General features: G+C 40.3%; 1 long non-coding RNA gene and 1 pseudogene across 1 annotated transcript in view; one reads left to right on the plus strand and one right to left on the minus strand.

The window, feature by feature from the left end:
• Positions 1-2,610: 2,610 nt before the first annotated feature.
• LOC100345763 (small ribosomal subunit protein eS8 pseudogene) lies at positions 2,611-3,254 on the minus strand (annotated as a pseudogene).
• Positions 3,255-4,971: 1,717 nt separating this feature from the next.
• LOC149121806 (uncharacterized) overlaps positions 4,972-12,841 on the plus strand; it is an 81,756-nt gene continuing 73,886 nt past the window's right edge. The window contains exon 1 of the long non-coding RNA XR_016222672.1: positions 4,972-5,035. This is a non-coding gene — a long non-coding RNA (uncharacterized LOC149121806). The remainder of the gene's footprint in view (positions 5,036-12,841) is intronic.

Consider the following 12,841-nt stretch of genomic DNA (forward strand, 5'->3'; position numbering starts at 1 on the left):
ATTATTTTACAAAATGAACAATACATACTTATCACTGAGAAATTAGAGGAAAACACTAAACAGAAAGGAAAAAACTTAAGCCCTTCATAATCTTATCACCCAGAAACAACCATTGTTAATAGTCTAGTGAGCATGTTTCTTGATGTGGATCTGTTGATAAAGATTTATGTGAGGAGACTTCAAAAAGTTTATAAAAAATGGAATCAAAAGATAAGTTTATTTTGGTGCAAAACAATTTTGAATCGCATGCATAATTTTTTCTTAAAATGTTTTCACAAATCTTTTGAAGATCCTTCATCTACAAATACAGAGTAAATGTTTAAATTAACAAGGGACCCAGCTATATATACACACACACACACACACACACACACGCATAAAACTTGCTGTTTCTCTTCTATGTTATAATATCAGTATCTTTTCATGCCAGTAAGATCCTTTTATCCTTTTACAGCTTCCACAGATGATTCGTGCTCCATTATTCACTTACCATTTACTTACCTCATTCTCTTGATATTGGTTGGAGATATTGGAATTAAAAATATTGAGTGCAGCTCTCCACTAATGCCAAAATTTATGCTGCAAAGTTAGGTCTCATGACTGAAAGAGAAACCTTTTAGTTTGGCTGTTGGCTGGCACTGAAACACATTGTTGATACAGCAATAGTCATCAGGTACTCAGGGGCTCACAGGGCCCCAGCTGCCCTACATCAACCCCAATCTATGTCATTGTCATCGATGCTGCAGTTCCTGGGACCTCTGTGTAGTCAGGGCTCATGTGGGCCTGATTTCAGCCAACTATAAAACACTGCTTGCAGTTCTCAGAGTTTATAGTGTGAGTTCTCTGTATATGGCCCCAAATTCTATAAACCAATGAGAGATTTAAGGACATGGGAAATGAAACTTACATTGTCCTAAATATTGTAACTCACCCCTTCTGATTCTCAGTCATTAGCTTACAACATCTACAGTTCTTTGATAATCTCTCTTCTCAAGAGGTAGAGGCCTATTCTTTCTTTAAGTGTGGGTGAGACTTAGAGATTGACTTTGAACAAATGGGATGTGGCAGATGTGACAGTAAGTGACTTCTGAAATTAGCCCCAAAATGCATCTTGACTTTCTCCTTGCTCTCCTGAATCATTTTGCTCCGGAAGGAGCCAGCTGCCACATCAAGAGGATACTCAAGCAGTTCTAAGAATAGGTCTATGTGGTGAGAAACCGGGGCCTTCTGACCACAGCCATGTGAGAGAACCGATTTGAAGGCACATCCTTGGGCCTTTGCCACCATTTCAGTTGCACACTTGGGAGCATCCCTGAGTCACAATCTTCCAGATTTGACTCCCAGATTCCTGACCCACCAAGACTAGGAGATAATTAATGTTTATCAAGCCACTACGTTTTAGAGGAGTTTGTAGCACAGTCATAGATAACTAACCAAAAACAAAGAAGTATTTTAGGGGGCTGGGGAAATAAAGAAAGATGAGTCTGGTTAATGAGTCAGGGTTGGGACTGGGAGGAGATAGCCATGAGCAAGTGTTCCATTGGAAGAGTCACAAACACCACCATGGCTGGGTTGATATCCAAGTCAGGGCTTCCCCTGCAGTCTCTGTTCATTAAACTACGTGTTCTTCACAGCCCCAAGACCATCTGGTTCTCAGTAATGGCAGAGTGGACAATGCTGATGAAAGTATCCTTCACTAAACACCCACTGCACACTCAGCACTAACCCAAGCCCATTATGTGTGTAAAGTCATTGGATCTTTACCACAACTGATTTCCTGGCTTCTGTCATTACCCCAATTGTCAGCCTCACTGCAGCTGGAATGTTTAAAACTGAACTCAAATTCTGTCCCCTTTGCTCTAAAGCCTCCAATGACACTCCAACATTCTCAGAATGAAATTTAATATGTTTTTGGTTTTGGTCCATCAACTGCCTACTATCCAGTCATTCGCCCTGTTGCCCTAGATTGCATGTCCTTCTGTTCATCGCACATGCCAGTACTGTGCCTTGCTCAGTGCCTTGACAGAAGTACTTCCTGCTGCCTGTAAGACTGTGAAGAATAGCTGTGTAGGCTGATCCTCTTCATTCAGGTCTCTGCTTCACACCAGCTTCTTAGCGAGGCCTTCCCTGCATACTGCGACACCAGTTACCTTTCCTGACCTTGCTGTCCATTCCCTAGCCTATAATTCATTCTCCTGGATATATTCCAAATAGACTGCTTGGTGGTCTGTTATCCTTCCCACCCTTTGCTTTCAGCCTCATAAGAAAAGATTTGGTCTGGGATTTCAGTGTTGCTCCTCCATTCTTCTATTGGGTATTTTAAAATGTTCATTTAAAAATGGAATTAAGTATTAATTTATTTTGATGGAAACATTTTTAAAATCCTGCATACTTTTTTCATAATATGCATTTCCTCTGACTTTGCAGAAGGTGAAATTCAGTGAAATTTCTTTACTGAATGAATGAATGACACTGACCTATACTAAGAACCACAGTAAGGGCAGGGGTGGGGAAAGCAAAGGCATGAAGACACAAAATAAGTCAGCTTAATAACCATTCTGTTTTTTGCTTGTTTGGGACAAAAAACATCTTTATTACAAGAGAGAGGACTTATTTGCCTTTCTGGGCCTTGATTTTCCTCAGACAGTCCAGCTTCTTGCCCTGTAGCACATGGCCACATGCCCAGCCACACTGGCCTGGCCTTGATGCAGTGCCTGCAAGAATCATGCCCTTCAGGAACTGTTCCTCTAGAAGACTGCTGCTCTTGGCACTCTTTTTTCCTTTCATCATATTTCTTTTAAATTTTCGTTGATCATTTTTTGTTTTAAAGTTCTTCCTCCCTATGAGTCAGCTTGGCCCACTTTTGGCCCATGGGCACTGCATAGTGGGTTTTGTACCACTGTTAGTACAGTATGATGTCAATAAGCATGATGCAAGTCTTCACTGAGGTCTTGGTGTGGATCAGCTCGATATTGGAAGCAGTGTAGACAATATCAGTGATCCTGTTTTTGAGTACAACACTCAAAGCCCCAAGAGAAGTTCCCTACATCCAGCCTCAGGCCATGGTACATTTTGCCCCCTTGCATATGGACCGTATGTATGTGGTGGAGGTGGGGGTGGTGGGTAGTGCAGGACAGGAGAGAGGTGATTGCAATCTTAGGTTAGCCCAGCTCATACTTCCACTTCTTATGGTAGAGCTTTTCCTTAACCCCAGTTTTGCAGTACCTGTGCCAGTTGTCCCATAGGATGCCCATCACTCAGTGCTGGCTGGAAAAAGCAATAGCCATTCATTTAATTGCTTGATTAATATCAGAAATGGGAGCTTTCTGGATGAGAAAGTAAAACTACTAAATGCCATTCATCACAATCCTTGTCATAACCAACTCAATACACCATGGTATATACATTGTATAACTAACTTAATATGTACAAACTAGGCACGTAATGACACAAATGCATAGTTTAGGGATCGGAGTTATTGCCAAAAAGTGTAGCATTAAGTAAAGACAAGAGAGCCAATGATGCATTCTCTATTTTGGCAGATATCGAGAGTATTATAAAGAATGAGGAAATGAAATCAAAGGGATATTTTTCTAACAAAAGAAAAGTATAAAATGGAAAGGACACAATTGGCACCACTTAAATCTATGCCTTTATGTTTTACCTTCTAATTGTGACCTAAGGTTATAAATCAAGATAATAAAAGCTGTAAATGCATTGCTTTAATTTTCCCCACAAGGGAGGTGAAGGAAGATGGAAGAAAGCATCAAAAGAAAATCTCTCTGGCAGGGACTTCTCATTACTTTTCATTTTATTTTATGCCTTTCAAAGACTACAGTGCAGTTATTACTTGTCTGAGAGGTTCCAAAGAAAGACTGAGCCTGGGGTCAAATAATAATAATGTAAGCCTAGGAGAGGCCACAAAGAGTGTTGTTTAGAGTGGGAGGCTTAGAGAGTTCTAAACAATGCTGTTGGCTGTGTGTCTCAACACTGGCCTCTGTCTCAAAACACAACCATCTGGAGTGCACTCCCGTCTCTTAGAGGGTACAATGGGTGTTGCTAATGACTTTGCATTTGGGAATTTTGGTGGAGGGGTAGAAATTCAACCAAAGTTGGGAGAAATTAATCTCCAGTTTCCAAATTTCTTATTAATATCTAACTCCTGAGATTCTGCCATTAAACAGGAAGGCATTCTTTTTTCCTCCTCTTAAAATGATACAGATGTAAAAAAAAAAAAAAACACGTACAACATGTTCCACAATATAACAATAGATCTTAACCCATGAGGCCTCCAGAGTGTATCTCAAACAGTCACTTTAATGGACTTTAATACACTGTAATGAGAAATAAAGTTTGAATGAATAGTACAGATGATCTCTCAGATCCCTTCAAAATATATTTTAAGTTTCTATGAAGTCATATGTTACTGTAAAAATTAGTTTAAGCAAATAGTTTCTATCCATGACATTTCTCCAAAGCTTCTGATAGAGAGTAAAGTCCATACCTGAGTTTTCTCTGCTTCTGCCATTGCTTCTCTTGGGAAAGGTCATGCTGCAGAGCAAGGGATATGATCCTAACTCCAGGAACCGGCAAAGGAAGGAAGAGAGGCCTGAATAATGCAAAAGCTGGAGAGTCCACCTCTGAGTCACAGGGATCAGCTGGGGCTCACAGGTCTCCCTCCTGTTTGAATAGCTACAGCAGAAAGAAGTCCACAACCTGGAATCCCTCTTTGATTCACTGCCAACAGGGGTTGACAGTGCTGAGAAGCAATATGACGGTAGTGGTAGGAACGGCCTGAGTACACACCCTGGCCCCTCATTTACATGTTAGTTCAGTGACCATGAGCAGATGGGCCACAATCTTATCTGTCAAATGTGAATAATGAAATAATAATGCACAAAGGTGCTCTAACTGTTGCCTCTTGCATAGCAGATATTCAATAAGTGTCACTTATCTCTCTATTTTCTTTACAGAGAGATGCAGGAAGAATGATACATTCGAATATACAACATATGGTTTCTTTCTGGCAGATTTGGTGAGATGAATGTACCCTCAATTAATCATAAAGTACACTACTATTTGTATCGTAAAAGCACCCTAAAAGAGGAGACATAAGGTAGAGAGCCAAGGAAGCTTTCTTGAAATAGGTGGTATTTAAATGGCCCCTTGAGGGAATGATGGGATACCAAGAGCTGAAATAAAAAGGAGTGAAGCTCATGAGAGCATTTCAGGCATGGAAAGCCAAGACACTGTGGAAAAAAATGTTCTATATGAAGGAACTTTGTGGATGAGACCCCAGTGGAAAGAAGTGGAAAAAGGATGTACTTTTCTCTGAAGGGGGGAGAGAACTTCCACTTTGCTTATGGCCCTGTCTATATACTGACGGAGTCTGTGGACTCAAAAGGTTTCTATAGCTTGTGCAGCTCATGTCAAGAGCCTCGGGTGGTCATTGATGTCATACATAAGAGCGTTAATTGTTAAATTAAGAACAGGAGTCACTGTGCACTAACTCCCCATGCAGAACCTCTGTCCTCAATGAGTTGTATTGAGAGTTAACTGTAAAACCAGTTCTCAAACAGTTTTTATGTGTGTAGGTGTGTGTGTATGTGCAAATTGTTGAAATCTTTACTTAGTATAGAGTTGGTCTTCTCTGTACAAAGTTAATTGAAAATGGATCTTAATGGATAATGGGACTGGGAATGGGAGAGGGAGGAGGAGGAGGGGAGGGAGTTGGCATGGGAGGGTGGATATGGTGAGAAGAATCACTACATTCGTAAAGTTGTATTTATGAAATTTGTATTCCTGAAACAGAAGGTTTCTCTGGGGAAAATGGGGATGAAGTTGAGCTTAAGCTATTAATAGGGAGAAGGGACAGTAAAATGATGGGCTGAAATACAGGTTTTTTTAAGGCAGGTTCAGATATGGGTAACCTATTTTTTCTGAAACATAAAATATATAAAAAGGAATCAAGAAGGAAAATATTGCAAAGGTAGATTGAAATCAGCCAATGAAAGGATTTGAATACACTGCTTAAGAGTTTGGCTTGGTTTCCACATTTAGAAAGGAGCCTGTTGTACAGTTTGCCCAGAGAAAGTGTTGTGATCAGAATAATGCTTTAGATCAGGCTAACACCCTCCACCCCACCATGCCTAAAACATCATGTCCTATTCCTGAATAAAGGTCAGCCATAGATACCAATGAAAAATTGAGGTAGCTATTAGGTAAATTTTGCTTGATTGTGACTTCATTGTTCAATTAATAGACATCTAATAACAATCTTGTGACAATCCCTTCATATATGATACTGCAAAATAGACAAATAGATGTGGTCACTGCCTCCAGAGGACTCAGATCTGTAAACTATAAATGCAGTGAAGTACACCTTATTTTGTAGAAATGAGAGTGGTAATGGTGGGGAAAAACCAATACAGTCAGTTCTGTGTGATGAACAGGCAGTCAGTAAGCCCTCACAGAGCAACCTTCATCAGAGCCTTGGATATAAATCTTATCAGCCTTCCACATATCTATGCATTGAACATAGGCAGACTTAGTTTTTTCTTGTCATTATTCCCTACACAATACAATATGGCAACTATAATGTAGTACTTTCATTCTGTTAGGTATTATAAGTAATTCAGACTGTGTAGGAGGATGTGTGTAGGTTTTATGCAAATATTATGCTATTTTTTATGAACCTTTAGCATGCATATGTTTTGGTGTCTGTGGGGAGTTGGGGAAGTAGTTCCCACAGAAACTGAGGGACAAGCATATGAGTTTATCATGCAGACCATAAGGTGGAAGATAGAAGAGAGGTATTCTGGGAAAGATGGGTGGGGTTAGCTGCTGCAAGGAAAGAAAGAAAAGACTGGATGGAATGTAAAAAGTGTAATGCTGGGAGTTCCACTTGTGTGGAAGGGCTTGAACTTTTATCTTGTAAGACTCAAAGTAAAGAATTAGATGATCATAATCAAGTTCCCAATGTCAGGAATGTGGAGAATGAATTGAGAGGTTTAGGTTATAGTGAGGAAGAACAGTTAATATACTCTTCTGATGATGTGTCTGAGAGACAACAAAGGTTTGTTTTAAAGTACAGTCACTGGGATGGAAGGAAAGAGGAAGTTATAAGTGATATTATAGAAATACATAGGTAGGGAGATAAATTGGAGTGTGGTAGGAGATAAAAAGAATAAAAAATAAAAAAAAAAAACAGAGCCATTCTTGGATCATTGCTGTCAATGTGTCATGAACAAGGAAAATGGTTTACCCAGTTCTTTGCATCTGAGATCTAAAAACTAAAGAGTCCAAATAAAGTAGAATGGACTTCATTTTGGTTTTCATGAATGTGGGATAGAAGGGAGTCAAGTCTATCAGCAGACTTAGTTTCTCACCTTATTAAACCCGGTTTTTTTATTAAAGATTTATTCATTTATTTGAAAGGCAAAGCTACTGAGAGGCAGAGAGAGAGAGAGGTCTTCCATTTGTTAGTTCATACCCCCAAATGGCCACAATGGCCAGAGCTGGGCCGATCCGAAGCCAGGAGGAAGGAACTTCTTTCGGGTCTCTCACACAGGTGCAGGGCCCAAGAACTTGGGCCATCTTCCACTGCTTTCCCAGGCCATTGCAGAGAGATGGATTGGAAGTGGAGCAGCCAGGTCTCGAACCAGTACCCATATGGTATGCCAGCACTGCAGGCGGCAGCTTAACCCATTATGCCACAGTACTGGTCCCAAATCTGTTGTTTTGATATCCATTGTAGGATAGGCCAGAGATATATGAGCTCTTTTCTGGATTATACAAGGGTGTTAATTGGAACAGATATATTTCATTGCATCAATGAGTATAAAAATAATAAAGAAATTTCAATTAAAAATTACATATCAAGATGGAAAGCCAAATTTGGACCCATGCTTCCTCTGGACAACCAGAAGATTCTTGTTTGATGTCAAGGAAAGTGATAGAAATAATAAATACTATGTTTTCATACACTGATGTTCACAGGAATTCATCCTGTGTTCCACCACTCTGTGCTATAGGCCGTCAACTTGGAAGCTTCCCTCTTCATCAGTTTTGACAAGCAGTATGAAATGAGGCATTGGGTTCCTATTAACATCAAGGTCAGGCCAAACTCTGACCTTGAAAACCCTGAAGTTGAAAGGAAGTAAAAGGTAATATCTTGACTTCTCTTTCCTCTGTTTCTGACCTCTTACTAAAGAATACCCAACACAGATCTTACGGCAAACACCAATGAGTCTTACTGGGGGATTTTTCTGCCTTTTTAGAATTTGGTCTACTTCACCCCTGGTCCTTTCAAACAGGTAGATTAAATCGCCTCCCAACATCTTTGGATCCATAATGTGGGGCTCAAACACCTCAGGTTCCAAAGAGTAGCTGAGGGCCCTCTGCCTGCCATCTCCACTTACATCCTCTTGCCTTCCCAACACAAGCCTAAACACAAACTTCAGTTCTCTTTTTTGATTTCACTCCTTCTTGAGTCCTGCAATTATTTGATCCCCAGATTTCCTTGATGGACCTTGAGTTACCCCATTGCTCCAGTCCCCAGTGTCTCCCTTTCTCTCAGATAGCAATTTTCTGCCCCCAGCCCCAACATGAGAGACTCCTATACACTTTGGCCATTATTCTCTTTTTGGAGAGAATAATCTATTTCAGTGGTTCCCTTCAAGAAAACTAGGTACAGCAGAGCACAAGACAGGCTTCACTCTTCAGGTCATGATTGGCCTTTTGTATAGGCTGCTATGCCCATATGGGTATAAGACTTCAAGCGTAATCATCATACCAGGGATTTGAATGATTTCCACTTCCATAACCAAGACTTGAAGATATGATTTGGAATGTTTATTGTACACTGAATGCTTCAGATTTAGAAGGCATTCTAGTTAGAATCTGATAGTGTTAGTGGAGATGATGAGCTGGTCTTTGATCCGAGGCAGAAAATATCTTGGAGGAACCCATACCATTGTAACTCAAACTTCAAAACTAAACCAGTTCAGCAATCTTTTGACTTTTTAAATTAAAAAAAAAATAGAGGGCAAGTGCTGTGGCACAGTGGGTTAAAGCCCCAGCCTGCAGTGCCAACATCCCTATGAGTGCCGGTTCAAGTCCCAGCTGCTCCACTTCTGATCCAGCTGCATGCTAATGCACCTGAGAAAGCAATGGAGGTTGGCCCAAGTCCTTGGGCCCCTGCACCCATGTGGGAGGCCTGGAAGAGGCTCCTGGCTCCTGGCTTTGGATCAGCCCAGCTTCATCTGTTGCAGCCCTTTGGGAAATGAACAAGTGGATGGAATACACCCCCCAATCCCCTATAACTCTGCTTTTCAAATAGATAAAATAAATATTCTTTAAAAATTTCAAAAAATTAGACTCTATTCTCACAACCTGTGGGGAAGATATAGAAATGGGGAGTAAACTTCCCTTGTTAAGAAATTTTTGACTCAGCAACTGGAAAATTGAACTGTGTTCAGAAGAGTGATTGATCTAAGGATGGCAACCTGTAAGACTTTGATTGCTAAAATTATAGTAATAGATTACATTCCCTACACTGGAGTGCTTTTTTATTCAAGACTTGGATTTGGAATGTACTCAAATTTAGTATATAAGAGGGAAGAAAGGATCCAGTGTTGGAAGCTGTTTTCTCCATGACTCTTAATTCAATATGCATTTAATTTGCAGTATGGAAATTTATTTACAGTGTTGAATTTTTAAAAAATTAGATGGGGAAAATCCCTAATGGCTTATGTTAATCACTAAATTTGTCTACGTTCAAAAAAAAACCACAAACATTTCATACATAAATCCTACTACATGTGCGCAGCATAATAAATCATCATAATATTTTTCTTTCACTCATCACTACTTTCAATGTTGAGTCAAAATTTCCTTTTTTATTTAAGATTGATTTATGAACTTGAAAGCCAGAGTTACTGAGAGAAGAGGAGAGACAGATCTTCCTTCTGCTGGTTCACTCCCCAGTTGGCCACAATGGCCAGAGCTGGGCCTGGCCGAAGCCAGGATCCAGGAGCTTCTTCCAGGTCTCCCATGTAGGTGGCAGGGACCAAATTACTTGGGCCATCTTCCACCGATTTTCCCAGGCCATTAGCTATGAGCTGAATGGGAAGTGGAGCAGCCAGGACATGAATCACCACCATTGGGATGCTGCCATTATAGGCAGAGGCTTTACCTACTACATCACAGTGCTGGCCCCCATACCTGTTTTTTCAAATCTCTAAGTATGTATAAACCTTAGAATCTCACCTTTCCAGTGGCCTTACGTTACATTCAAGGATTTTTAAATGTTTCATGAACAGAATTCTAAAGTATACCCTATAGGAATCAAAATGGCAAAGGTACTTGCGCATTTTTAGTTTCTGGACAACTAAGTAGTTTTCTCTACTTTTTAGAATTATTTTTTATTTTCTAGGGTTAGGGTGACATTGAAAGAAAGACTTGACTCCTTTTTGTGAAATAACCAGTGAATATTTAGGATTTTTCTAATCTCATATATTAATCATAATTTTCATTGTTTTCTGTTCAAAAATTTTACTCTGTCTTTGCTAGCTGCAAACTGAAGTAATATCATATGTATTTAGATGCTGCAAGTTCTGGGCTGAATTCCAGCAAATATACATTTAAAAAATCATTAAATCTTAGTAGTAAGTGGCAATTAATCTTGCTGAGTATTTTTAAATTTATTTGAAAGACAGAGTTACAGAGAGAGGTAGAGACAGAGAGAGAGGTCTTCCTAAATGGCCGCAATGACCAGGGCTGGGCCAGGCTGAAGTCAGGAGCCAGGAGCTTCTTCCACGTGAGTGCAGGGGCCCAAGGACTTGGACCATCCTCTGCTGCTTTCCTAGGCACATTAGCAGGGAGCGGGATCGGAAGTGGAACAGCCAGGACTTGAACTGACGCCCATATGGAATGTCAGCGCTGCAGGCTGGGGCTTTAACCTGTTGCTCCACAGCACCTGCGCAGCTGGTTTTTTTTTTTTCTTTTTAACAATGACATTAAGGTATACTTAGAGACAAGATATCTCAATCCAAACACTGATTCCTTTCTCTTTTTAACCTCTTTACCTAGGAACTGATGGAAAGTGAAGTAATTTGTTGTGTTGATTGGAAATCTTTCTTTATTCAAAGTCAGGAGAAGAAAAAACACGTTAAACACCAAATGAAAAATAAATGTTACTTTGCTTGCATCAAAGTTAGAAATGTTTTTTCTTTGTTGGCATGGTTAGGTTAGAGGTGGCCTTAGAGCTATTATGAGCATCGAAAAGAAATTCCTAATTAATTTGCTTTGTATTAACCCACATTTAACAAGACTAGAGCTACTGAAAAACAAAACCATGAGACGTGATAAAATCAGATTAACATCAGCTACACACTTGCACAACTTAACTAAGAATATCTGTCCCAGTAAATAGTACAACACATAATTGGTATTCTTAACAATTCACTCACAAGGACAAATTTCTGTTGATAAGAAATCTTTCCAAAAAGAAATTGCCCATGAATTATGAAGAGGCTGTCTCCACGTGCAACTCTTTAATACAATCTGATGGGCTCGCTGTTCTGAAGCACCTCCTAATGCATTTGCTCCTGAATTAGTAATAGGTTTCCAATCTCAATACATTTGCCTCTTGAGTGGCTTTCCCTCAGTGTTCAACCTTTTTTTGTGTGTGTGTGATACAGCAGGCTGAGTTGAGAGATATGACTAACAATATTTATATCTTTACTTTTTAAGAAAACATGTCACAAAAGATGGAGCATGAATGTATAATGACCGGAGTTGAAACTTGTGCTTTCTGTGGCTATGAAGGTGTTTATTCTCCCATAGGCCTCACTTTGTTTAACATTAGCTCAGCATACAAAGCTCTTTCCCTGAACTTTTTCATGTCCCCCATCCTCTAGGACTGGAGTTTGTTTGCTTTTGAAAAATATTGGGATGGCTGGCGCCACGGCTCAATAGGCTAATCCTCCACCTGCGGTGCCAACACACCGGGTTCTAATCCCAGTCAGGGCACCAGATTCTGTCCCGGTTGCCCCTCTTCCAGGCCAGCTCTCTGCTGTGGCCCGGGGGTACAGTGGAGGATGGCCCAAGTGCTTGGGCCCTGCACCCCATGGGAGACCGGGAGAAGCACGTGGATCCTGCCTTTGGACCAGTGTGGTACGCCGGCTATAGCGCGCGGGCCGCGGCAGCCATTCCTGGAGGGTGAACCAATGGCAAAAGGAAGACCTTTCTCTCTGTCTCTCTCTCTCACTGTCCACTCTGCCTGTCAAAAAAAAAAAAGATGAAATTTGATAGAGAAGATCTTATTCCTTTTATAATTTAGTGGTGTGTGGGTGTATAGGAGATGGTTATTGGGTGAAAAAAAAAGAAGCAGTTTTAAAGCATGAAAATCCAATGTGGTCATCAGGTCATTCTCAGTTGACTATAGGATAATGATACCAAAACAGTTCCTCAACACTGTGTCTTCTATGGCCTCTGGGCAGAGAGAGGAAGGCTCACCTCCCAGCCAGCTACCCCACCCTCACCTCATCTACTGCTGTACAGGGAGGAGCTGCACAGGGCAGAGCAGAGATGATGCTACTGGAACTCCAACCAGAGAGTAGAATTTTTGGAAAGTATGGAAAAATCAGAATCTCTTGGTAGAATTTATAGAATTCTTTTTCTTTGCTTTTATTTTAACCTTATTGAAGCTACTTGATATATTTTGTATATCCTCATAGGACAACTTAAATATAATTTTGGATGAGGTAAGGAAAAGGTATATAAAATCATAAGAGCAAGAGCACTTGCTACACCCCCGATATTGACCAAAGAATTTTCT

This window comes from Oryctolagus cuniculus, chromosome 16 (genome assembly GCF_051225735.1).
Source record: "Oryctolagus cuniculus isolate XC-2025 breed Fujian yellow rabbit chromosome 16, ASM5122573v1, whole genome shotgun sequence".
NCBI classification, from domain to species: domain Eukaryota; kingdom Metazoa; phylum Chordata; class Mammalia; order Lagomorpha; family Leporidae; genus Oryctolagus; species Oryctolagus cuniculus.